Raw genomic sequence first — 22,596 nt, forward strand, 5'->3', positions numbered from 1 at the left:
TCCTGTCTTTCCCCTTTCCTTCTCCCCCTCTCCTCTTCCCCTACCCTTTCCCCCTTGCCTCCCCCTCCCTTTTCCTTTCCCTGTTCTCCCACCCCCAACAGTTCATTTTTGATCACAAGACCTAAAATTAATTAAATGGCTAAAGGTCAGTTTTTGCCTTGTGATTCTTCTCTGACCATAAGACACAGGAGCAGAATTAGGCCAATTGGACCATTGATTCATCTCTGCCTTTCCATCCCTCTCAACCCTATTCCCCTGCTTTCTCCCAAATAAGACCATTAGATATAGGAACAATCAGCAAACAAAGTAGGCCTTACAGCATTAAAGATGCTACAAAAGTGTAAATTTTTGACATTCCTGTAGTTTAAAAGCAGAGTGATTTATAGTGACTTGTAGATCAGCTGGTTCTTTTTCCCCATAGATGGCCTTCCTCTCAATGGGAATGTGCAGTGCAATTTGTACACAGATTACATTCCTGAAAATCAAAAGTAAAACAAATGTTGGGAATTTCAAATAAAAAGCAGCAGTTCAGACGGCATCTACCAAACAAAAGAATTAACATTTCAGATCAAATATCTTCCATCAAGAGAGTTGGAAACCACTTTTTTAATAATACTTCTTATAAGATCTTTAACAACTTCATGTATTTTTCACACTCACTGGCAGAAAGTGATATAGCCGCTAAACTAAGTTTATGACCTCATTTTTCATTGGTAAGCATTAGAACATTACCCATGTGATGTAATTGTTTTAATTATGTAGCCTATTAACTAATTCATCACTATCTAAGGAATTTTCTTTATCTATAAAAAAATGAAAGATTTTTCAGAAGCGCCATCTTTTAACTTGATCTTTGTTCTTTTGTCTTACAACCTTTAGCATTAATGCCCCTCTCAGCATCATTTCTCAGTTATTTATTTAGTTTGCTTAGCATTTGTACGTTTCTTTGTACTCTAGAATAAACTGTAATCTTGGAATTCAGATTGATCGCCATTCTTGACTCCTGGAAGAACCCCAAGAATGAGAAGTTAAAAGCAGAGATGCAACAAGAGTGAGAAAACAAATTAGTTTTAAATTCTCAGGAGGCTGAAAAAGGGACAGAGTGGAAAAGTGAAAGGCCAGGGATGCCCAGATGACCCCATTGTTTACAGAACCTTCTGTCTGACAGTGTAATGAGGGATATTAGAAAGAAAACATGTACCAGGTCATGTAAAACTGTGAATACACGTTAGAAGTGCTGTTGAGTAGTAAAATCAACATTTTTGAACATGTTCAACAGATCAGTCATTGTCTGTGGAGGAAAAATCAGAATTAATATTACAGCAGAGCTAGCCTGTTCTAAAATATACAGAAACAGCAAGCTTTGCTGAATTTAGCATGGGGTCCCAAAGGATGCATTGTGACCGAGTGGAGACTGGGGAGTCATCTCATAAACATGTGTTCTTAAAAAGTGTAGAAGTCTTCTGGACAGATAGGTCAGACGGGGAAATGGGATAGAGAATTAAAGTGACAGACAACAAAGTATATGGTCATCCCTTCAGATTGAGCAGATGTGTTCCACAAAGCAGTTGTAAATAGTGGGAGAGTCTAGGACTGGAGGGTGCAGCCTCAGAATAGGAGGTTGATTCTTTATAACAGAGATGAGGAGGAATTTCTTTAGCCAGAGGGTGGTGAATCTGTGGAATTCATTGCCATGGTTGTCTGTAGAGGCCAAGTAATTGGGTATATTTAAAGTGGAGGTTAATAGGTTATTGATTAGTAAGGGTGTCAAAGGTTACAGGAAGAAGGCGGGAGAATGGAATTGAGAGGGAAAATAAATTAGCCATGATTGAATGGTGGGGCAATTTGGATGGACCAAATGGTCTAATTCTGCTGCTATGTCTTATGGTCTTATGGTATAATTTGTTTCTGATTTTTCCCATCTCGGGGTCTACTAAATGTAATGGTCCTTCACCTGGGAAAGCAGCAAGTGCTGCTTCACCTGGAAAGGGTTGTTTGGGCCCTATATGGTGGGAAGGGAAGAGTTAAAGGGTGGTACATCTCCTGTAGTTGAAGGGAAAATGTTGTGATGTGGGTGGTGGAGATAAGGGCAGGCCAGGGAGTTGTCCCTTTGAAATGCTGAAATGGGAAGTGAAAGTGCGAGTAGTGGTGGAACCTTTTTGAACGTGGCAGAAATTGCTCAGAACGATCTCTTGAATGAGGTGGGGTCGAAGGTGAGTTATGGAAGTCTCTATCCTTGTACAGAGTACAGATTTCCATCACTGCACCTTCAACTGAGAGAAAGTGAGTAGAGTCAAAAGGGAAGGCAAATGTAAGAATGAGTTTGCCCAAGAGGAAGAGAATGATGGTGGAGAAATACTGGTTGGCTCTCTGTTCAAGGAAGAAGCCGACCATTTGTATAAATGCTATTTTGGCACTGGAATGTGTAGCAACACTTGCAGGCTGCCCATGGCACACTCTTGGGTGGTGATTGTTAATGCAAATGATGCAATTCACTGTAGGTTTTGAGGTCCGTGTGATAAATCAACTTGGAGTCTTGAATCTTGCACTGAAAGATCTCCAGGCCTTTAAGCTGTTGGATAGAATTGTAGCGGAATTGATCATTGTTGATGAAGATGAACCAGTTGGGGGCAGGAAAGTGGCAAAGCCACAGAGGGCATCAGCTGTGCCATGGCCCGAAGTGCGTAGGAATTGGACAAGGACAGAAGGAATAGGGTCAGGTTCGGAAGAAATATGTGTCGTGAAAGCAAGATCAGACGAAAGTTCCAAGAGAGTCTTGCTGGTAGATCTTGGCAGGATGGAGAGGTGAGCTGTAAGAGCTTAGAGGATTTGGAAAAAAGGTGACCAGTGAAAATGAAGTCAGTAACTGAGAGATAATGGCATGGTACTGTATTGTCTTGTGGGATAGTGGCCCATGGTGAAATGTGAGGATGTATATGAGCGGTACTGTTTAATTTCAACTCTAAACCACAAAAGCCATGTTTTTATTGGCAGGTTTGAATACAACACTGGAGGTGGTCCTTAGTGAGTGAAGCTCTGCCGGCTGAGAAGGGGTAAATGAGAGTGAGTAAGCACAGGGGAAGAATTTGAGGTGCTGTGTTAGTAGTTGGAATTAATAGAGGGAAGAATCATACGAGGCTGGTTCTTGATTCGTAAGGGTGTAAGAGGTTACAGGGAGAAGGCAGGAGAACGGGGTTGAGAGGGAAAATGAATCAGTATGATCCAATGGTGGAACAGACTCAATGGGCTGAGTAGCCTAATTCTGCCCCTATGACTTGTGGTCTGAAATAGTTTTCTATTCTTCCATGGGATATAGGTGCTACTGGCATCACTACTATTTGTTGCCCACCCCTAATTGCCCTGGAAAAGGTGTTAGTGAGTCTCCTCTTGAAGCACAGAAGCAACTCAGGGATGGAGTCACCTGCAAGTTCCATCGACAAAGCTCATAGAATAGACAACACACGACACAAAAAATAGTCCCTTTGGCTCATGAGTTCCAGGCTGACCATGAACCATCCATTGACATAATCCACATTAATTGTGTTTTCATCAGATGTCACTCATCTACACACTTTGGTCTAATTATAGTGGCTTATTAACTTGCCAGCTTGCATAGTTATAAGATTTGGGAGGAAACTGGAGCAATGGGAGGAAAACTGCTTCTATCGCAGAGAGGGCATGCTGACCGCATCAAGGTCGGGTCTCTGGTGTTGCGAGGCAGCGATTGTATTCACTACCACTGTGTCATTAAAGCCCCTTCACCACTAAGTCACACTCGGAACTACATTATTGGTTTTGCATTAACACCAGGTCTGTATTCAGGAACTTCCTACCTGATTGCATCTGCTTCCGTGCTTCAAGAGGAGACACACTAGCTTCTTTTCCAGAGCAATTAGGGGTGGAAAACAAATGGTAGCACCTATATCCCATGGAATAACAGAAAACTATTTAAGACCACAAGTCGTAGGGACAGAATTAAGCTATTTAGCCCATTGAGTCCATCTTGCCATTGGATCATGCTGATTTATTTTTCTCTCAACCCTGTTCTTCTGCCTTCTCCCTGTAACCTTTTGTACCCTAACTAATCAAGAACCCATCCATCTCCACCCAATGACTTGGCCTTCTCGGCCGTCTGATGAGAACATTGACAGAATATAAAGGAGATGTTCCATTGTGTGCACCTGTGCAGTTTCTTCATACCTGAGATCTTTCCAATTTTTATTTCAGGATAATTTGATCAATGTAAAATAACTTCCTGTACATTATGCCATAGAGTGTAACATTAATTTATGGGTAAGGACTGAACACAAGCAATGTGACTGTAAACAGTGTTATGCACGGCATTATTACACTTCCTGATTTGATATTCTACTGTGTACGTTTGCACTTGGCATTGGGAGAAGCTATTCAGTCTGGCTTGTGGGAAGATGCTCATTTGTGCTATTTCTACTGTTTATGGATGCCACACTTTAAATGCCTCACAAGGCAAGGTAAAAAAAAACATGATACAGCAAATAAAATCTCAGCATGGAAGTAAATGACTGAGTAAATATGGAACAAATTATACTGATGAATGGTTGAATTGAGTTGTTCTCCTATGATGTCTCCTGGTATGATGACGAAACGTCTGCAAGTGAATTGCCAAGATCGGAGAACAACTCAACTCAACCATCAACCACCCGAGCTACACATTTTCCGAATTATTTCCATACTGATGAATGATAAGCAGCATCATTTAACAGAGAGATTTCCAAATGTAGTGTCGTTCATGACCCAGATTTCTTCTTACAGTGTTTATGTGCTCCTGGAGCTGACTGTGCTGTTTTCATGACCTACACACCAAACTAACTGGCCATTCATCATGTAGTTCGTATCTTTCATTGCTAAATGTTCTGTTTTTAGTTTACACCTGGAGAACAGATTAGCTGTTTTCCATCACTTTTCATGCTGTTGTGGTGCAAAACAATGAAGTATACATTTAAATAAAGCCTTTTACCAACTTGGAACATTTTAAAGTATTTCATAGGCAATTTTGCCTACCAGTATAATAATGAGATGCAGTGGCAAATCGTAGCATTTGTGTGCACGCCGTCAGACGAGATCTACCCTGATCTCGGCATTCATCCAACACTTTGAAAAAATGCTGATGACTTCTGCTCCGCTTTGCCACCCATATTAGCTGTGAGTTCTGAACACTTAACCATGTTCTAGGTGGAAAGTTTTTTTAATCTTCCTCTAATTCTTCTGCAAGTACCTAAAATTAATGCCTCCGATTAACCTCTCCACTCTTTTGGCTCATTCGTAATATTATAAAACTCAACAAATTCCTCCCAGACCAATTCAAGTAAAAAAAAACCTCTTCCTGATCTTTTCTTCTAACTAAACTGCTCCACTCAAGGCAATATTCTCATATTCTCCTCTGAAACCTGTCAGCTGCTACCACACTATGCTGCATTTCAGTGACGTGATTTCTGCAGTTCTTAACCAAGGGCCCATAATAATAATAATATAATAATCTCCCTGCTCTTATATTTTCTGCATACAACAGTAAAGCATCTTTCTGTTTCATAAATCACTATAATTTACCTGTCCTGCAGTCACTTGGGATCAGTGCACTAAGTCAAAGTAAATTCTCAAGCTACATATGTGTTACCATATATTACCTTGAGATTCATTTTCTTGTAGGAATTTACAAGAAATGCAAGAATTTACAAAAAAAAATGCTTAAATGAAGACTGACAAACAACCAATGTGCAAAAGAAGAGATATTGTGCAAATAAAAAATAAATAATACCGAGCAAGGACTTGTAAAGTTGTGGAGCCTTTGAAAGTGAGTCTGTAGGTTGTGGGATCAGTTCAGAGTTGTGGTGAATGAAGTTATCCACACTGGCTCAGCCTGATGGTTGCATGGTAATTACTTCCTGAACCTGGTGGTTTGAGGCCTAAAGCTCCTGTACCTTCTGCCTGAGGGTAGTGGTGAGAAGAGTGCATGGCCTGGAAGGTGAGGGTTCCTGATGATGGATGGTGCTTTCTTGTGATTGTGCTCCTTGTAAATGTGCTCGGTGGTGGGAGGGATTTGCCTGATCTGTCGCTGGCCATTGGTGTTTCCAAACCAGGCCATAGTGTAACCAGTTAGGATACTCTCAACTGTGCGTTTATAGAAGATTCCACAAACAACAATATAATATCCAGATAAACTTTTTTTGGCAACACTAAGGAATAAACACTGACCAGGTAATAACTATTCTGTCCTTTCTTGAATGTTGCTGTGGGATTTGTTTATGTTGACAAAAGAGCAGATGGTTCCTTGTGTTTGTCTCACCTGAAAGACGAAGATTCCAGCTGTGTAGAGCATTCTCTGAACCATACTGTGAGCCTAGATTTTAAAGTTCAAAGCAGATTTATTATCAAAGTACATATATGTCACCATATATAACCTACTGATTCACTTTCTTGTGGGCATATACAGTAAATCCAAGAACAACAGAATCAATGAAAGACCGCACCCAACCAGATGGACAACAATTAATGTGCAAAAGAAAGAAAATGGCAAATAAAAAATAATAATCAACAAAATAAGCAATAAATATCAAGACCATGAGATGAAGAGTCCTTGAAAGTGGGAACAGTTCAGTTTTGGGATGAGTGAAGTTATCCCCTCTGGATAAGAGCCTGATGGTTGAGGAGTAATAACAGTGATGTGATGTGATGTGAGTCCTGAGGCTCCTGTACCTTCTTCCTGATGGCAGCAATGAGAGGTAGGCATGGCCTGAATGGTGGGGGTCTTTGATGATGTGGCTTTCCTATGACAGAGCTCCATGTAGATGTGCTCATTGGTTGGGAGGGCTTTACCTGCGATGAACTGAGCCATATCTACTACTTTTTGTAGGATATTCTGTTCAAGTACATTGGTATTTCCTTCCCAGGCTGTGAGCACAAATCACAGTGGTAGCTATGAGATTGCTACCACTGAACTAAGGATGACAATATTTGATTTATGCTGGAAAGGAACAGATTACTCAAAATGACAAAGTAAATTTTTTGTTATAATCAATTATGCTTTATTTCTTTGGTGGTCTCATTGAGTCTCAGAATATTCCAATGTACCACCCAATAAAAAGGAGTGAAGTGTTTCTAGGTGAAAATGTATCTTTACACCTCTTCACTTTTTTCTCATCCATAATGTTATACAGTTTGAAAAATCTGCCCACGCCAACTCTGTGGAAGTGCAAGCACCCCTACTAATCTTTTTTTCATAACTATACCACTCCACCTTTCCCAGGTACATGTATAAATGCATTCACTTTTGAAGGTTGAGTCATTTCTGTTTACAGGCAGCACATCTTCATGGTGAGCAGGAAGGAAGGGCAAGGGGAATGTTGCATTAAAACACCACCATTACCAATGTGTCCTTCAGATTACACTGCATTCTGATTAAGGATTGCGGATCTATCGACAGAAGTAGATGCAGAAACAGTTTTGCAGGTATGCCTTCATGATAAACTCGGCAGTTCAAGAAGAAAACTAATAACTTCCTTGAGAGAAGTTAAGGCAGGTGGTGAATACTGTACTGGATTTATCTATGATGTACACATCCTGGGAAGATTGAAAATGTCTCTGTTGCTGGGGAAGAGATTCTCCAGGATATTGACAAACATTGAGTATGTCCAATTACAACCATTGTTGGTAGAATCTCCGGTTGTGACGAGAGAATGTACAGGAGTGAGATATGCCAACTAGTGGAGTGGTGTCACAGCAACAACCTGGCACTCAACGTTAGTAAGATGAAAGAACTGATTGTGGACTTCAAGAAGAGTAAGACGAAGGAACATATACCAATCCTCATTGAGGGATCAGAAATGGACAGAGTGAGCAGATTCAAGTTCCTGGGCGTCAAGATCTCTGTTGCTGATCCCAACATATCGATGCAGTTATAAAGAAGGCAAGACAGCAACTATACTTGATTAGGAGTTTGAAAGATTTGGTATGTCAACAAATACACTCAAAAACTTCTATAGATGTACCGTGGAGAACATTCTGATAGGCTACATCACTGTCTGGTATGGGGTGGGGGGGGGGGGCTACTGCACAGGACGGAATGAAGCTGCAGTGGGTCATAAATTTAGTTGTCTCCACCTTGGATACTAGCCTACAAAGTACCCAGGAATTCTTCAAAGAGCAGTGTCTCAGGAAGGCAGTGTGCATTACTAAAGACCTCCAGCACCCAGGGCATGCCCTTTTCTCACTGTTACCATCAGGTAGGAGTACAGAATCCTGAAGACACACACAGTGATTCAGGAACAGCTTCGTCCCCTCTGCCATCTGATTCCTAAATGGACATTGAACCTTTGGACACGAGCTCATTTTATAAATATATATTATTTATGTTTTTTGCACAATTTTAATCTATTCAATATACAGTATGTATACTGTAATTGATTTAAATTTATTATTTTATTTTTTCTCTATATTATGTATTGCATTGGACAGCTGCTGCTAAGTTAACAAATTTCACGATACATGCAGGTGATAATAAACCTGATTCTGATCCTGATTTTATTTTTATTTAGAAATAAAATAGTCAGCCCACACCACCCAGTTACACCCATGTCAATGTCAACAATAAAGTAAATTTATTATCAAAATGCATATTGTATATGTTACGATATGCTGTCTTGAGATTCGTTTTCCTAAAGGCATCTACAGGAAAATGAGGAAGTAAAATAGAATTTATGAAAAACTCCAGGTGAAGACTGATAAATTGTAAAAATTGTACAAATAAATGAATAATACTGAGAACATGGGTTGTAGAGTCCTTAGGTTGTGGAATCAGTTCAGTGTTAAAGTGAGTGAAGTAATCCACGCTGGTTCAGGATGTCTGGAGAGTAATAACTGTTCCTGAACGTCGTGGTGTGGGGCCTAAGGCTACTGTATCTCCTGCCCGATGGTAGTAGTAAGAAGAAAGCAGGCCTGGATGGTGGAAGTTCCTGATGAAGGATGCTGCTTGGGCCACGCCAGTTAAACTACTACACATCTCTTGGACTGAGGGAGGAAACCTGCCTGGTCATAGGGAGAACGTACAAATTCCTTACAGACAGCAGCAGAATTGAACCGGTTTTGCTGGAACTGGAACAGCATTGCGCCATTTGCTGCTGTGCCATCCTTCTGTCTTGTCCATTAGAGGACCATTCTTTGGCATGCAAACCAGAAATTAATTTCTTAAAAGTTATGCACTTGTGGGCTGAATGGAAATCCATAGCCTGATTATTTATTACCCATGATACATTTTGGGAGTTCATAAGCAATTTTTGGCTGTTCTGTGAACTGGCTATTTATAAAGAAAACCCTCAGGTGAGCTCAGCAGCTGCCACTACCTGTGCAAGATCATGACTGTGATGCTTAAGGTCATTGGACATTTGCCCAAAGGTAATTTCCACAACCTCTGCAGATTCTGAGCCCTCATGCATCTCTGTTGTCGTATTATTAGAGGTCCGACCTTCACCTGTGGAGGGCTTATGCTTAGAAATTTCCCTTTTAAAACTCTCTGACTCTTTACCTGTCCTTTCTGCTTTAGAAAATCTGTTTTCTCTGACCAAGGTTTTTGGCCACCTACTCTAATATTCATTGCATACCTCTGTGTGGAATTCGATCTATTTGCATGGCTGTGAAATGCCATGACATTTTATTACACTAAAAGTGCGAAGTAAACACATGCTGTTGTTTCTTCTCCTTGTTTAATATTCAGTGTAATGTTCAAAACTGTGCAGGAAGGAATGTACGAGGAATTTGCACATCCTCAGAAAGCAGTGAGGTGACTTCGAACGTAGAATATCAAACACAGGCCATTACAGCACCCTTTTAACCTGCTATAAGATCAATCTAATCCTTCCCTCCAACATAGCCCTCCATTTTTTTTTATTCATCCATGTGCCTATCTAAGAGTTTCTTTAATGCCCCTGATGTATCTTCCTCTACTGCCATCCCTGACAGGGCTTCCCATGCACCTACTATTGTTTGTGTAAAAAAAAAACCTACCTCTGACATTCCCCTGCACCTTCCTGAAATCATCTTAAGATGATGCCCCCTTTTCTTAGCCATTTCCACCCTTGGAAAAAGTCTCCAGCCATCCACTCGATCCATGCCTTTTTATCAGTTTGTACGCCTCTACCATAGAAACATAGAAACATAGAAAATAGGTGCAGGAATAGGCCATTTGGCCCTTCGAGCCTGCACCGCCATTCAGTATGATCATGGCTGATCATCCAACTCAGAACCCTGTACCTGCTTTCTCTCCATACCCCCTGATCCCTTTAGCCACAAGGGCCATAACTAACTTCCTCTTAAGTATAGCCAATGAACCGGCCTCAACTGTTTCCTGTGGCAGAGAATTCCACAGATTCACCACTCTCTGTGTGAAGAAGTTTTTCCTCATCTCGGTCCGAAAAAGCTTCCCCTTTATCCTTAAACTGTGACCCCTCGTTCTGGACTTCCCCAACATCGGAAACACTCTTCCTGCATCTAGCCTGTCCAATCCCTTTAGAATATACCATTTGCCTTTTTCACCGCCTGCTGTACCTGCATGCCCACCTTCAATGACTGGTGTACAGTGACATCCAGGTCTTGTTGCATCTCCCCTTTTCCTAATCGGCCACCGTTCAGATAATAACCTGTTTTCCTGTTCTTGCAACCAAAGTGGATAACCTCACATTTATCCACTTTAAATTGCATCTGCCGTGAATTTGCCCACTCACCTAACCTATCCAAGTCACCCTGCATCCTCTTAGCATCCTCCTCACAGCTAACACCGCTGCCCAGCTTCGTGTCATCTGCAAACTTGGAGATGCTGCATTTAATTCCCTCGTCTGAATCATTAATATATATTATAAACAACTGGGGTCCCAGCACTGAGCCTTGCGGTACCCCACTAGTCACTGCCTGCTATTCTAAAAAGGTCCCGTTTACTCCCACTCTTTGCTTCCTGTCTGCCAACCAATTCTCTATCCAGATCAATACCATACCCCCAATACCGTGTGCTTTAAGTTTGCACACTAATCTCCTGTGTGGGACCTTGTCAAAAGCCTTTTGAAAATCTAAATATACCACATCCACTGGCTCTCCCCTATCCACTCTACTAGTTACATCTTCAAAAAATTCTGTAAGATTCGTCAGACATGATTTTCCTTTCACAAATCCATGCTGACTTTGTCTAATGATTTCACCTCTTTCCAAATGTGCTGTTATCACATCTTTGATAACCAACTCTAGCATTTTCCCCACCACCGACGTCAGAGTAACTGTTCTATAATTCCCCAGTTTCTCTCTCCCTCCTTTTTTAAAAAGTAGGGTTACATTAGCCACCCTCCAATCCTCAGGAACTAATCCAGAATCTAAGGAGTTTTGAAAAATTATCACTAATGCATCCACTATTTCTTGGGCTACTTCCTTAAGCACTCTGGGATGCAGACCAGCTGGCCCTGGGGATTTATCTGCCTTTAATCCCTTCAATTTACCTAACACCACTTCCCTACTAACATGTATTTCCCTCAGTTCCTCCATCTCACTAGAACCTCGGTCCCTTACTATTTCCGGAAGATTATTTATGTCCTCCTTAGTGAAGACAGAACCAAAGTAGTTATTCAATTGGTCTGCCATGTCTTTGTTCCCTATGATCAATTCACCTGTTTCTGACTGTAAAGGACCTACATTTGTCTTGACCAATCGTTTTCTTTTCACGTACCTATAAAAGCTTTTACAGTCAGTTTTTATGTTCTCTGCCAGCTTTCTCTCATAATCTTTTTTCCCTTTCCTAATTAAGCCCTTTGTCTTCCTCTGCTGGTCTCTGAATTTCTCCCAGTCCTCAGGTGTGTCACTTTTTTTTGCTAATTTATATGTTTCTTCTTTGGACTTGATACTATCCCTAATTTCCCTTGTCAGCCACGGGTGCACTACCTTCCCTGGTTTATTCTTTTGCCAAATTGGGATGAACAGTTGTTGTAGTTCATCCATGCAATCTTTAAGTGCTTGCCATTGCATATCCACCGTCAACCCTTTAAGTATCATTTTCCAGTCTATCTTAGCTAATTCACGTTTCATACCTTCAAAGTTACCCTTCTTTAAGTTCAGAACCTTTGTTTCTGAATTAACTATGTCACCCTCCATATTAATGAAGAATTCCACCATATTATGGTCACTCTTACCCAAGGGGCCTCGCACGACAAGATTGCTAACTAACCCTTCCTCATTGCTCAATACCCAATCTAGAATGTCCTCCTCTCTAGTTGGTTCCTCGACATGTTGGTTCAGAAAACCATCCCGCATACACTCCAAGAAATCCTCTTCCTCAGCACCCTTACCAATTTGGTTCACCCAATCTATATGCAGATTGAAGTCACCCATTATAACTACTGTTCCTTTATTGCACGCATTTCTAATTTCCTGTTTAATGCCATCCCCAACCTCACCTACTACTGTTAGGTGGCCTGTACACAACTCCCACCAGCATTTTCTTCCCCTTAGTGTTATGCAGCTCTACCCATATCGATTCCACATCCTCCAGGCTAATGTCCTTCATTTATATTGCGTTAGTCTCCTCTCTAACCAGCAATGCTACCCCACCTCCTTTTCTTTTCTATCTATCCCTCCTGAATATTGAATATCCCTGGATGTTGAGCTCCCATCCTTGGTCACCCTGGAGCCATGTCTCTGTGATCCCAACTATATCATATTCATTAATTACTGTCTGCACATTCAATTCATCCACCTTGTTACGAATGCTCCTCGCATTGACACACAAAGCCTTCAGGCTTGTTTTTACAACATTCTTAGCCCTTATACAATTATGTTGAGAAGTGGCTCTTTTTGCTTTTTGCCCTGGATTTGCCTGCCTGCCACTTTTACTTTTCACCTTACTACTTTTTGCTTCTACCCTCATTTTACACCCCTCTGTCTCTCTGCACTTGTTCCCATCCCCCTGCCACATTAGTTTAAAGCCTCCTAAACAGCAGTAGCAAACACTCCCCCTAGGACATTGCCAGTTGGTGCAGACCGTCCAGCCCAGGTGCAGACTGTCCTGTTTATACCGGTCCCACCTCCCCCAGAACTGGTTCCAATGCCCCAGAAATTTGAATCCCTCCCCCTTGCACCATTTTTCAAGCCACATATTCATCTGAAATATCCTCCTATTTCTACTCTGACTAGCACGTGGCACTGGTAGTAATCTAGAGATTATTACCTTTGTGGTCCTACTTTTTAGTTTATCTAACTCCCTAAATTCACCTTGTAGGACCTCATCCCATTTGTTACCTATATCGTTGGTACCTATGTGCACCACGACCACTGGCTGTTCACCCTCCCATTCCAGAATATCCTGCAGCCGCTCAGAGACATCCTTGACCCTTGCACCGGGGAGTCAACATACCATCCTGGAGTCTTGTTTGTGTCTGCAGAAACGCCTATCTATTCCCCTTACAATCGAATCCCCTATCACTATAGCTCTCCCACTCCTTTTCCTTCCCTCCTGTGCTGCAGAGCCACCCATGGTGCAATGAACTCGGCTGCTGCTGCCTTCCCCTGATGAGACATCTCCCCCAACAGTATCCAAAACAGTATATCGGTTTAGGAGGGAGATGACCTCAGGGGACTCCTGCACTACCTGCCTACTGCTACGCTGTCTAGTGGCCACCCTTACCCGTTCTGCCTGTGTAGCCTTTACCTGCGGTGTGGCCAACTCACTGAATGTGCTATTCACGACTTTCTCAGCATCGCGGATGCTCCAGTATGAATCCAATCGCAGCTCCAGACGCTCAATGCAGTCTGCCAGAAGCTGCAGTTGGACACACTTCCTGCACACATAGTCGTCAGGGACACTGGAAGTATCCCTGATTTCCCTCATGCTGCAGGATGAACAAACCATGGGGCCGATCTCAGCTGCCATGTCCTACCCAATACTTGCCTCAACTTTTGAAACTTTCTCCTTTGAAAGGAACTTACCCAGCCTTACCTCACTTGGAGTGAAGCTCGTCCTCAGCCTCTTCTCGTCAAAGCCTCAAATCTCCACTCCTTCACTGGCCCGCCCACTCACTGGCTGCTTTCCACTTCTCGCACACTTAACAAGTCACTTCTCGTCTGTCTTCACTCCAAAGAGGAAAGCCCTAGCTCCCTTAGCCTCTCTTCAAGAAGGCATGATTTAGGACACTATTTCTTAAGTATGGATGATTTATTTTAAATGTGTCTTTAACTTGGGCAGCCAATAATGTCACGCAGTTTAGAAAAGAGGATCTGATAAGCAAGTGCAGAGGAGTAGCCATGAAGCAGCTGCTGCTGCTATTCTGGTAAATCTGTATCACATTTCCATGGAGCCTGTGTGAGGGGACCCTATAAATATGGTAAGCTCACTAGGAACTGTGGGAAGGGATACATGAGTGTTGTGAGGGCAAACTAGGTAAGGCTTCTGTTGCACAGGCCAAAACAACTTCTGCCCAAAACAACTAATAATGTTTTTAATGCCACAACTCTGGCTGGTATTTTTAAACCTGATGTAATGCCACAGTGAGTTTTTGAAATTAAAGCATTCGTAATTGGATTAGCTGGTTTCATCTGGAGGACATGGCAGTGCAGGAGGAAGCAGACTTGCGAGAGCAAGTAAGTGCTCAAAGATTAAAAAGGCTGCAGGGCTTGCAACTCAGTTTGGTTTCTGTTCGATTATGTTGCAGTTTACCGTATCACTCTTCTATTCACGATGAGTTTATGGGTCGCTGACTAATGGCAGCATTGCTAAGATGTACAGCATGTCTCCGAGTGAAAGCTCATCTACTTAGTCACACTACTCTGCTGTAAGAAGCTTGCTATGTAAAGCTTTCTGAGCGCATAACATATAAGATGCATAGTGCAACTTCAGACATTGAAAGATACCCGAATTGTAATATGTGGGGTTAATTACAAAACTGCATGTTTAATATATAAGAAAGAAGGACTTGTATTTGTATAGCATCTTTCAGGTTGTCAGGATGTTGCAAAATGCATTAAACCAGTAAAGGATATTTTGAAATGCCAGTGCTTTACTAATATCAGAAACACGGTAGCAACTATTAAACTTTTATAGCATCATTTTAAGCAGAATGAGGAAAGCATAGGGAGAATGTCAGAGATAAGTTTTTACACAAAGAGTGGTAGATGCAACTATTATAGAAAATAGGTAAATAAACATCGAGTAATAAATATCAGCTTCCGAACTATGGTCTCAATAGCCAGATTTGTGCCTTTATATTTTTGTGTGTTTTCTTGGTAAAATAAGAAGCCAAGAGGCAGTGTCCAAATAGTTTTTGGTTGCTGAGTATCCTACTATCATTGTTAATTTTTGTTACTGCCTTTGTTGATTAAATATAAATTTATTTTAGTAAGGTTGGTGACCAGTCTGAAGCTGTTGTTGAGGGCGGACCTAAGTTGAACTTGTACAGTACTCTTCAACAATGTGCAGAGTGTTTCGAGATAACAATAAGATAATGTATTTTTAACTCCTTCATCCTTTCCTAAATACCATCAATTCTGATTAAAGTTTTAACATCACCGCATGCTAAAACTGTATTCTCTGTATGGAGAGTTTATTATATAAGTGGAATAATAAATGGATATTTTTCATGCCATTAAAAAAGCTTTGCTTCCTATTCTGGAATTCTAATTTAACATGGTATTATTCAATATTTTATTGTGTTCTCTTGTAGTTGGATTAGAACCAGCCTGGTTTAAAATAAGGCTGTTTATTAAGTAAGTAGATGTGGTTTCATTGAGAACTCTATATTTAGGCTGGATGGGATATTACTTTGTGAAGGTTAACTAATGACTTGCTGTAGATTTTCTATGCTTTAATGGCAGCATTCTCATTTGAGATTTGAAAGGTTGTGAGTTGAAATCTCATTGCAGAAACAATTATAGTATATAATCTGAACCAACACATCCGAGCAGACATGAGGGAGCATGGCACTGTTGAAATTGTTATCTCTGAACAATAATCTGTTAAGATCCGGTTTGCCCTGTCAGGTGCAAGAAACAATTTGGAGGATTTGCCTTTACTGCCAGTGAATCAATAAAACAGATGATCTGGTTATCAATGTTGTTTGTGAGACTTTCAGATGCACCTTTTGGCTACTACGTTTCCTATATTGTTCTAAAGACTCTGCGTTACATATTAACTGGAATGGAGAGCATAGAACATTACATCATAGTGCAAACTATTCAGCCTCTGATGTTGTGCCGACCTTTTACCTACTCTAAGATCAATCTAACCCTTCCCTCCATTTTTCTGTCATCCATGTTAAATCCCTAAATGTATCTGCCTCTGCCATCACCTGATATTCCATGCACCCTCCACTCTGTGTAAAAATTTACCTCTGACATCTCGCTTTAGCTTTCCTGCAATCCCCTTAAAATTATAACCCCTCGTATTAGCAGGGTTTTGTAGAGCTGCAACATTACCCCAACGTTCTTGATCCCTCAACTAATCCTATCAACTGGCACAGCAACTGTGAGATCTCTGTGGATGGAGACTCCCCACCAGATCACTCTGCTCCTCCACACTGCTAAAAATCAATCCATTAACCCTGAGTTCTGCCGTCAAACTGAACCTTCCAAAACGAATCACCTCACACTTTTCCAGGTTAAGAGTTTGTGGACATTTTCAGGTTGTGAAGCATTGTGAAAACACAAGTCTTGCAGTATATTTTGATTTTTCTTGACTGATCAGTAAGTTTATTCTAAAATTCTTTCAACTCTTGTTCCAGGAGTCATTATAAACTGAAAGATTTAAGTTAATTTCCCTTTGAGTGTCATACACTATATTTGGGACCCCCATGCTATCTTTGCATGGACTAACTGGGTGGGTAGGGGGAGTGAATTCTTGGATCTTCCACAGTCCCTCCTGAGTCTCCCATTTGACGCTCCTGGGGTCTCTCAGTGAAGCTGCTGGAACACTTGGCAGAGACATTACTATTTTGAAGTTAGTCATGACACGTTCATTTCAAGTCAAATTACTATACGTTCTTCTGCTGGGTTATTTGTTTGGAACTGTCCAAAAACTTTCAGCAGTTGTTCATTTTCTTACATCCAAATCTTTGACATTTCTTTCAGGATGACAGTCACTGGTTGCTTCCACATCTTGTTAACAGCATTGTTGATCCCAGAACTAAAAGTCAAACTTGAAATCTAACTTTTAAGAAAAAACTTTAAGAAGGATGGGAGGCAGCAGAAAGGAAACTATAGACCTGTTACCCTGACATCGGTGGTTGGGAAGTTGTTGGAATCGATTGTTAGGGATGAGATTACGGAGTAAATGGAGGCACATGACAGGATAGGCCAAAGCCTGAAAGGAAAATCCTGCCTGGCTAACCTACTGCAATTTTTTGAGGAAATTAAAAGCAGGGTAGACAAAGGAGATGAGGTGGATGTGGTGTACTTGGATTTTCAGAAGGCCTTTGACAAGGTGCTGCACATGAGGCTGGTTAACAAGATAAGAGCCCATGGAATGACAGGGAAGTTACTAGCGTGAGTGGAGCACTGGCTGATGGCAGAAAACAGAGTGGAAATAAAGGGATCCTATTCTGGCTGGCTACTGGTTACCAGTGGAATTCCACAGGGGTCAGTGTTGGGGCGGCTGCTTTTTATGATGTATGTCAATAATTTGGACTATGGGATTAGTGGATTTGTGGATAAATTTGCTGACGATACAAAGATAGGTGGAGGAGTACGTAGTGTTGAGGAAACAGAGAGCCTGCAGAGAGACTTAGATAGTTTAGGGGAACGGGCAAAGAAGTGGCAAATGAAATACAATGTTGGAAAATGTACAGTCATGCACTTTGGTGGAAGAAATAAACAGGCAGACTATTTTTAGATGGGGAGAGATTTCAAAATACAGAGACATAAAGTGACTTGGGAGTCCTTGTGCAGGATTTGGCTGTGAAGAAGGCGAATGCAATGTTGGCATTCATTTCTAGAGGTATAGAATGTAAGAGTATGGATGTGATGTTGAAGCTTCATAAGGCACTCGTCAGACCACACTTGGAGTATTGTGTGCAATTCTGGGCTCCTTATTTTAGAAAGGGTATTCTGACATTGGAGAGAAGGTTCACGAGAATGATTCCAGGAATGAAAGGGTTACCGTATGAGTAATGTCTGGCAGCTCTTGGTCTGTGTTCCCTAGAGTGCAGGAGAATGAGGGGGGATCTCATAGAAATATTCCAATGTTAAAAGGCTTGAACAGATTAGATATGGCAAAGTTATTTCCCATTTTAGGGGCGTCTAGGGCAAGAGGGCACGACTTCAGGATTGAAGGACGTCCATTTAGAACTGAGATGCAGAGAAATTACTTTAGTCAGAGGGTGATAAATCTGTGGAATTTGTTGCCACGAGCAGCTCTGGAGGCCAAGTCATTGGGTGTATTTTGGGCAGAGATAATAGGTTCTTGATTAGCCAGGGCATCAAAGGGTATGGGGAGAAGGCAGGGGAGTGGGGATGACTGGAAGAATTGGATCAGCCCATGATTGAATGGCGGGGCAGACTTGATAGGCTGAATGGCCTAGTTCTGCTCCTATGTCTTATGGTCTAAGTCCTCATTCCTTGTGGAGAATAATGATAGAATTGTGGACATGCTACGTCGTCACCAGAAGTGTGCTGACACTTGCGGCTGCCCAAATCAATCCCCACTGATCTTGGTTGATGCAAAGTGATGCATTTGACTGTATCTTTCACTGTATGTTTCAATGCACGTGACAAAAGAAAATCTTTAAGAGCAACACACACCAAATCCTGGAGTAACTCAGCAGGTCAGGTAATATCTTTGGAGGGGAATAAACAGTCAGCATTTTGGGTTGAGATCTGTTGAAGGGTCTCAGCCTGAAAAGTCGACTGTTCATTTCCCTCAATAATACTGCTTGACCTGCTGAATTCCTCCAGGATTTTGTAGGCGTTGCTCTGAATTTCCTGCATTTCCTTAATCGAATGTACAAAGTCTGTAAGAGAAAAGCCATTGAAGAATGCCCAGTGTTGAACTGTACCAGAAAACTGGAGAATTTAAGAATATCCAGCAAGTCTGAATGGCTAGTTAAAAGCCAAGGTGAGAGCAGCCTATTGTCTCATGTAAGTTAGATTGCCACCTAGAGTTAACAATGTTATCTCTCAGCTCCAGGGATCAAGCTTTGACCCCCTGATTGTAGAGAGTTTCACCTTCTCTCACATACAGGGTTCTTCGGAGTCTCCTAGTTTCCCCTCACATTCCAAAACCGTCTTGGTTGGCCACTGAAAATTACCTCTTAATATTGACAGGTGTCAAAAGGAAATTAATAGTCATATATCAGAGAGAATAAATTGCAGTTTTTCAGTGAAATGAAAGGGTGGATAGGACTAACAGGTTTGCTCTGTGTTTTCTGTATTTTATCCTAAAGATTGTGAAAGCATGTTATGAACACAAGTGATTCTGTAGATACTGGAAATCCAGAGCAACACACACAAAATGCTGGAGAAACTCAGCAGGTCAGGCAATATTTAGGGAGGCAATAAGCCGAAGACATTTTGAACTGAGACTCTTCATCAGTTCTGACAGACGAACAACCAATGTGCAAAAGACAAGAAATATGATAAAAATAAAATAAGTAAATAAGCAATAAATATCAAAAAATATGAGATAAAGAATCCTTGAAAGTGAGTTCATAGGTTGTGGGAACAGTTCAGCGCTGAGGCAATTGAAGTTATCCTCTCTGGTTCAAGAACCTGATGGTTGAGGGATAATAACTGTTCATCAACCTGGTGACGTGGGTCCTGAGCATCCTGTACCACCTTCGTGATGGCAGCAGCAAGAAGAGAGCATGACCTAAGTGGGGGTCCTTAATATATACTGCTTTCCTGCGACAGCGCTCCATATAGATGTGCTCAGTGGTGGGAGGGCTTTACCCAGGATGGACTAGGCTGTATCTGTTACTTTTCGTGGGATTTTTCCGTTCAAGGGCTTTGGTATTTTCATACCAGGCTCTGATGCAACCAGTCAATATTTTTCCCACCACTGATCCCTTGATGAGGACTGGCTCACGGACCTTCAGATTTCTCCTCTCGAAGTCAATGGTCAGTTCCTTGGTCTTGCTGACATTGAGTACAAGGTTTTGTTGTGACACCACTCAGCCAGATTTTCAATCTCCCTCTGATATGCTGATTCATCACCACCTTTGATTTGGCCAATGACAGTAGTGTCGTCAGCAAACTTAAATATGACATTGGAGCTGTGCTTAACTTCACAGTCATAAGTATAAAGATGCTGTGCTTTAAAATTTAAGGTTTTCTGACTAACTAATTGGAGAAAAGATTCAGAAAACTTCTTGATTATTTGTTCCTGAAGGTGTGTGATTTCCTCATTTTGCTGCTAGGGTCCACAGCACTAGCTGACCAATCCGGTGATGCTCTTATCGGTGATGACAATTCCTGCATCAATGACACTGCAAAAAAAACTTTGGTAATATATTTTAAGTACTAAACATTCTTCTGAGGCTCTTGTGCTCTGAGTTCATTGGTAAACCAGCAAACTACTAAAAACAGTGTGGTTCTGTGTGCGTATTTGCTGCAGGCTGCAGATCTAAATGAAATCTAATGCAGCTGATCATATTTCTGATCAGCAAATTTGAAAGTATTAGTGTTAGGCATTTTTTGGTAATTTTATTGTTGTCTCATTATCTGTATTCATATATTGTGGGCTACGCACCATAACGTTGAGTAATTGTAGATGAAATGTCCAGTGTTGATGCTGCCTTTCATCTTTGCGACTGCTTTATTTTATTGAGTACTTATTGGTGTCATCTGATTGTTAAGTAACTTGGTGTGCATGTATTGTGTGAGGTCTTTCCTGCTAAAATCAGGGCAAGTGGCCAAAATGGTGTTTCTCGCAGCACGTCTGAGAGGTGTCAGTGATTCAAATTGGATGGAATGGTTCTGATTTTGAGTATCTCTCTCAACTGCTCCTCCTCCTCTGTGTAATGGAGTAACTTGGGAACACCACCACCACCCCCCCCCCCCCCCCCCGCGATGACATTGCCAGGAAAGGAGTCCTGCTTTGAAGTAGATTGGCTGAAAGGAAAACCTGTGATGTCAGCTGACAATTGAGTGATTGAATGGTACATGCTTTCTAAATGATACTCTCACAAAAAGTCCCATTTATTTTTTTCCTCTGTCACCTTCATATCTTCCAACAGGCATATCTTTGAGCATCATAAACACAAGAGATTCTGCAGATGCTGGAAATCCTGATGCTGCCTGACCTGCTGAGTTCCAACAGCATTTTGTGTGTGTGTTGCTCTTTGAGAATCATTTCTGATAAATTTGAAATTGTTCCAGTGCAAATGTCCTCTTCCCTCCACAGAAGTATCTTGCACTGTGGAAGGCCTGAGGCCTATCCTGGAGTTGGAGATCTCTCCTTGTGTGTGATTGGGTGGGATTTAGAGAGGAAAGGAGCTTATTTTGCTGTTGTTTTGTTCAACGTTCAAAGTAAATTTATTATCAAAGTACATAAACAGTATGTTTCCTTATACAGCCCTGAGATTAATTTTTCTGTATACATGCTCAGCAAATCTATAGAATAGCATCTATAACAGGATCAATGAGTGCAGAAGACAACAAACTGTGTAAATGCAAACATAAAATAAATAGCAATAAATGATGGGAACATGAAATAGCAAAATAAAGTGTCCTTAAAGTGAGATCATTGGTTGTGGGAGCATCTCAATGGATGGGCAATTGAGTATCATTAACCCCTTTGTTCAAGAGCCTGATGGTTGAGGGGGTTGTAACTGTTTTTGAACCTCGTGGTATGAGTCCTGAGGCACCTGCACATTCAACCTGATGGCAGTAGCAAGAAAAGAGCATGGTATGGGTGGTGAGGATCTCTGATGATGAATAAAGCGTTCCTACACCAGCGTTTTATGTAGATGCACTCAGTGGTTGCGAGGGCTTTCCCTATGATGTACTGGGCCAATTCCAGTACTTTTTGTGGGATTTTCTATTCAAAGGCATTGGTGCTTCCATGCCAAGCTAGGATGCAGCCAGTCAATATATACTCCACTCCAGGGTCCAGGATGCAGGTCCGGGACAGGTCCTCTGAAATAGTAACACCCAGAAATTTAAAGTTGCTAATCTTCTCCACCTCTGATCCTCCGATGAGGGGGCTCATGGACCTCTGGTTTGCCTCTCCTGAGGTTCCTTGGTCTTGCTGACAGTAAGTGAGAGGTTTTCTCTCGCTCAGTGTTATGTTCTGTGTTGTCGAGATTCTCTCACTCAGTGTTGTGTTTTTCACGTTATTCTCCCAAGCATAGTGGGCATGCTGCGTTGGCGCCAGAAGGTGTGGCAACACCTGCGGGCTGTCCCAGCGCACCCTTGTGTGCTGGTTGTTCACGCAAGTGGCACATTTCACTGCATGTTTCAATGTACATGTGATAAATAAATCTGATCCCGATTCATCCATTTGCTTACCAGACTCCTCTTAACCACTCCTAACTTTTGCTCATCCGATTCTACCAGTCTCTCGGACCTTTCATTTGCTAACACTCCGCATTCATCTGGCACTACCCTTAC

General features: G+C 41.6%; 1 protein-coding gene and 1 long non-coding RNA gene across 14 annotated transcripts in view; one reads left to right on the forward strand and one right to left on the reverse strand.

Moving 5' to 3' along the window:
• Positions 1–22,596, forward strand: part of ank3b (ankyrin 3b) — a 615,939-nt gene that overhangs the window by 343,217 nt on the left and 250,126 nt on the right. The window lies entirely within an intron of this gene.
• Positions 76–14,229, reverse strand: LOC132379750 (uncharacterized). Its single transcript, XR_009507525.1, has 3 exons — positions 14,000–14,229; positions 6,323–6,376; positions 76–475 (listed from the first exon to the last, which is right to left on the reverse strand). It is a non-coding gene; the product is annotated as an uncharacterized LOC132379750 (long non-coding RNA).

Source organism: Hypanus sabinus, chromosome 22 (assembly GCF_030144855.1).
Source record: "Hypanus sabinus isolate sHypSab1 chromosome 22, sHypSab1.hap1, whole genome shotgun sequence".
In the NCBI taxonomy this organism is placed as follows: Eukaryota; Metazoa; Chordata; class Chondrichthyes; order Myliobatiformes; family Dasyatidae; genus Hypanus; species Hypanus sabinus.